The sequence below is a fragment of the Mesoplodon mirus genome, assembly GCF_964341445.2.
Source record: "Mesoplodon mirus genome assembly, chromosome: 1".
NCBI lineage: Eukaryota > Metazoa > Chordata > Mammalia > Artiodactyla > Ziphiidae > Mesoplodon > Mesoplodon mirus.
Window position 1 is genome coordinate 210,718,317 of NC_138976.1, and position 6,000 is coordinate 210,724,316.

Here is a 6,000-nt window from a genome sequence, read left to right on the forward strand (position 1 = left end):
ATTGCTAGGAGTATGAATTTTCCAGCTATAAATCACTAAACACAATTGCTTAATAGTCAAATAAGGAAGGGTGTTCAGAAATGCCACATAATACTGTAGAAGGATTGTATTGCTCTGCAGCATTTAGAGAAAAAATAATGGTAAAAATAAAATTCCAGGATAAAAATGTTAACTTGATAAAGTATTGTGATTATATATATACACACACATATATATATATAGTCTTTCCCACCTATCAATGTTTTGTTATCCAAAGTACCCCATCCGCTGGTGCTGTGTAGTGAGCAATATTCTGGCCTTGACTTCTTTGCTGGAGCCTCAGCCCTGTGACCACCACCACCTGAGCACACTACATCACTTATCCTACATTCAGTGCTCTTGAATTAGAACCTGTCTTGGTTCTCATCTTTGCAAGGGTACTCAAGTTCTCTTTAATTGTTTCTTCTATTGTCCATAAAAAAGTCCACTCACAAATATTTATAGGACATTTTTATTTACTTCCAGAGTTTTCCTATCCTGAATTCCTTGTGAGCCTACTCCCTGCCCTCGAGAATATTCATCAGCTGGCACAGGCCCAGAGTCATTGGACTCTAATCCAGTCCAATGTGAGCCAAAAAACTGTGGCATGAAAGGAAAGAGGAACTCAGACAGGTAGAAGTTCCACTAACTCATTTGCATAAGAAGTGGCTTCTGTTAAGACAATAAAATATCCCTTCAGTTAAAGGTAACATCCACAGTTGTTTTTTATTAAATTCTCATATTATAAATACCCTCATAATGAAAAAAATTTAAGAAACCCATGTATTGAATAGGATGACACATTCTTAGCTTCCAGAGTCATGGGCAAATGTCAGGAAATCTTAGTTGAGAGCAAAAAGTTTAACAGATAGTTGAAAATGGCTTAAAGCGGGCACGCAGACCCTGAGAAAACCATAATTCAAAAAGAGTCATGTACCAAAATGTTCATTGCAGCTCTATTTACAGTAGCCAGGAGATGGAAGCAACCTAAGTGTCCATCATCAGATGAATGGATAAAGAAGATGTGGCACATATATACAATGGAATATTACTCAGCCATAAAAAGAAATGAAATTGAGTTATTTGTAGTGAGGTGGATGGACCTAGAGTCTGTCATACAGAGTGAAGTAAGTCAGAAAGAGAAAGACAAATACCATATGCTAACACATATATATGGAATCTAAGAAAAAAAATGTCATGAAGAACCTAGGGGCAGGATGGGAATAAAGACATAGACCTACTAGAGAATGGACTTGAGGATATGGGAATGGGGAAGAGTAAGCTGGGACAAAGTGAGAGAGTGGCATGGACATATATACACTACCAAACATAAAATAGATAGCTAGTGGGAAGCAGCCGCATAGCACAGGGAGATCAGCTCGGTGCTTTGTGACCACCTAGAGGGGTGGGATAGGGAGGGTGGGAGGGAGGGAGATGCAAGAGGGAAGAGATATGGGAACATATGTATATGTATAACTGATTCACTTTGTTATAAAGCAGAAACTAACACACCATTGTAAAGCAATTATCCTCCAATAAAGATGTTAAAAAAAAAAAGAAAGAAAAGCGGAGGAGGATCAGGAGCATCCTGATGTAAGTCTGAGGGAGTCTCCCATGACGTCTCCACAGCTGCACTTTGCCATATCCCACTCTGCCTCTTACAGCTCTGAACACATGGACCCGTGTTGCCTCGGCTCTGTCCAATTTGAACAATAGCCGACTTCCGCATCGCCAGAGTGGTTTGCCTCATGCTGCAACACATGGGAGCATTCCAAAACTGGGAAGTGACTGATATGAATTGAAAAATTTTACCAATTACAAACATGTTTTTAGGAAATATATCATGATGCTGAAAAAAAGTAGTTCCACTGAAAGAGATTTGGCAACTGCATTAAGGTTTGTTCCATAAGGAACCAAAACAATGGAGCAAATAAATGTGTATATGTATTATTTAACTTTCAATCTGATTTACATGCCTACTTTTGAGCAAATATGTGAACTGAGATGCCCTAAGCATAAGATGAAATAACATGTTTATTGTGGACAATTACACGGATGTTATTTGATAGCTCTTTGCACTGTATCATTCACACGATGAGAAATGTCTTTTCCTTTTCATTTTTAATAAAGTATACTGGTCTTATAACTGGACCATTTGCAGCATATAAAGCTTTTGGCTTTAAATAATTCAACTTCTTGCATTGAAGTTGATCCACATGTTAACGATTACAGTTAAGTGAATAAGGCTTTAGGCATGAAAGTGGCCCTCAGAGGCTTATGTTTCTTCTCATCTCACTAAAATGACTCTTTTGGAGCACATTTACATAAGAAATGGATGTCATATATATTCTTTCACACTGGTTTGAATTTTCTTTCTTTTCTTCCTTTTACTGTCCGATATTACACCACCTCACCTACACTGATGTATTCATTAGCTATGTTTATTGTCTATTTGTATGATTATCATATTATCATCCACAGTGTTGGAGTTTAATTTGCTCTATTTTTGTGGTAAGAATGAAACAAACTGCTTCACTAACCAGCAAACAGAATGGAGAGAGGAGCCCTTTAAAAAATACACATGTTGCAATATACAAGTTACAAGCTATAATTAAAAATATGAGAAAACCAACCTCAGTAGAAGTTAAAGGTCTTTAGAAGTTAAAGGTCTCTGGGAAATAGGCCACATTTTAAGATTACCTCATTCTATTTTCATTCAAAAATTTTTTCTATATATACGAGGTATTTCTTACTAGAGGATTTTGGGTGCCTGCGAGTCAAGGAAATTTTGCAAATAAGGAGAAAACAACAGAAACGTCATTCACAGATGATTCAGTTTTCAGTATTGTTGATACCATTTTGTAGAGATGCCAGAATCAACTAAAGCCTGTTGAAAGTACATATGTTAAAAGTAATGAATTGCTTTCAAATTTTTATTACTTTTCATTTCATAGAAAAAAACTTTTCTTTAAAAAAAAAAACTAGGGCTTCCCTGGTGGTGCAGTGGTTGAGAGTCCGCCTGCCGATGCAAGGGACGCGGGTTCGTGCCCCGGTCCGGGAAGATCCCACATGCCGTGGAGCGGCTGGGCCCGTGAGCCATGGCCGCTGAGCCTGTGCGTCTGGAGCCTGTGCTCCGCAACGGGAGAGGCCACAACAGTGAGAGGCCCGCGTACCGCAAAAAAAACAAAAAACAAAAAACAAAAACTAAACTTTATGTCATAGGAAGAAACTAAACACATAACTATGCTTTAAGTACTTTGCACCCAGATTGTAAATAAGTCATTTAAAAAATGGTGTCAGTCGGTCTCACCAGTTTAGAGTGCCTGGAGCAGCCTCTGGGAGGATCTTTCTGGAAATTCGCTCCCTGTCGAAAGCCGACTCCAACTTAAGCATAGCTGACATATCGAGTTTATCAAATCGCTCCATTGCCCCTGGCATTTTCTACAAAATCACATAAGTAGGTTTTGATTTCCATCTTATACTTACAAAATTTTAAATCACTTCTAGAAAAACTTAGGAGGTGCTGGGAACCATTAGTTTTCTTGAATAGTAAATAGAAAAACTGATTGTTAAATTGTATTATTTTCATTAAATTTGGGGATATTATTAAAGATTCATATGAACAGTCTCATTTTTCTGCTTATAACTATGATAGCTGCCTCCCCTCCCAAAAAAGCAGGGCTCATCTCTTATGAAAAGACATTTTTCAGGTTGACATCTAGACAAATTGACATTATTCAGCAAGTTTATTATCATCATTTTTAGCTTGCCTTTTTTCCATTCTATGAGTCTTCCTGGGATGTGACTGACACTCTTGCTCCTATAACCAAGCTGGAATTTCATAAAGACTCCACTTCTTTGGTTTTTTCTAAGATCAAGTCCTGGGCATCCTTTTCATCCTTGATGCTGCAATATAGAAAGAAAAGACAGATATAAAATGCAAACATGGAAAAAAATTAATCAACCTAAATGAGGATATGAGAAAGATACATGACAGCAAATCTTAGCATAAGACTATTTAAGGAGTCATAAATAATTTATGACCAACAGAAAAGAGTAAAAATCTAGAGATGCTACCAAAATATATAACCCTGGATTTTCACAATGCTCTTAGAAAATGTGAAGTGGCTGGCTGGATTTAAGAAACATTGGACAGGAGTAGACGAATTCCTAGGTTCAGACCATGTAGTTGGGGAAATCATTAATTCAAGGCAATGACAGTTTTATGGACTTAATTAAGAAATGTCACTATTCTGAACTGTTTATTCTTTTTTTTTTTTTTTTTTTTGCGGTACACGGGCCTCTCACTGTTGTGGCCTCTCCCGTTGTGGAGCACAGGCTCCGGACGCGCAGGCTCAGTGGCCATGGCTCACGGGCCTAGCCGCTCTGCGGCATATGGGATCCTCCCGGACCAGGGCACGAACCCGTATCCCCTGCATCGGCAGGCGGACTCTCAACCACTGCGCCACCAGGGAGGTCCTGAACTGTTTATTCTTAATTAGAGATTAATGTAAATATTAATGTAAGCATTGAAAATCTACACTACACCCATCTGTAAAATAGCTTACTGGTAAGCATTATGTACAGTCTATACCACTTATTACTGTAACAGCCTTAAACCTCCATTCCCAGAAGGATCGCTCAGTTAATGAGATGGTTAGTCCCACCACTTCCCAGCAAGTTCTGTGCTGGCAAATGAAAACTCAAGTATAAAAGAGAACGAAAGAAACTTTTAGACATACAAAGAGGTAGATAGTTTACAACACACAGACTTTTCTGAAAGAACTCCTCCAGGATGTTCTCTAGTGCAAAACAAAAGCCGAATTCAAGAGAGAGGGAAACAGGATACAAGAACAGTGGCAACAACTATAATTGTAACTTATGATTAAGTCTAATATACTGTCAATAAGTTATAATCTGGATCTAAAATCCCATATGATATCAGCGTTAGATCTGGAGTGGAACTCTCAGAGTTCTGGGCCAAATACAGGGAGAACACAAGAGCCCTACCCTCACTGTCTCCACTGGCCATTCAATCTTCGTGGAACAGCAGTCGTCATAGGATAATGACTCTGCTGGATCACAATCAATGCCTACCAGTAAATAAGCAAATTCTTTGAGCACCTTAGAAAAGACGTGCCCTATAGAAACAAATTACACAATTTTGGATATTTTTATTGTTAACGGAAACTTAGAGCATCTTGTATCTTTACAGTAAGAGGTAATATCACAGATTCTCATATAACTGAACTTGAAAAATACATTTCTTCGAATCTGATCTCCAGAAACTTTGTTAGGCTCAATTATGATGTTTTTGTATTAAGTGTGATTATAGTGGAAATTTTTTTTTTTGTGGTACACGGGCCTCTCACTGTTGTGGCCTCTCCCGTCGTGGAGCACAGGTTCCAGACGTGCAAGCTCAGCGGCCATGGCTCACGGGCCCAGCCGCTCCGCAGCATGTGAGATCCTCCCGGACCGGGGCACGAACCCATATCCCGTGCATTGGCAGGCGGACTCTCAACCACTGAGCCACCAGGGAAGCCCTATAGTGGAAATTTTTGAAATAAAGCTGCATCTCACATGTGATACATGATATGAAGGGCTTTCAGGAGAACAAAAATATTTTCTTGTGTGGCTTTCCTGCATGTTAATAATCAAAGAAACAAACTGAGCACAATGCTTGAACAAATTCTTATGGAATTTAAAAGGAAATAACTGCCTACGAACAAATCACAATTAAAAGAGTTCAGGCAAGACACAAGACAAACACAAACCAAAATATGTGCAGGGAAGAAACAACATTGAAACTAGTGTAGGCATTGGGTCACATATTCCTGGGAACAAATTTGGTTCTAGCTGCTAGGATTTATGTGAACCTAAGTATATTAAAAGCATCTCTGGGGACTTCCCTAGTGGCAGTGGTTAAGAATCCGCCTGCCAATGCAGAGGGCACGGGTTTGATCCCTGGTCCAGGAGGATCCC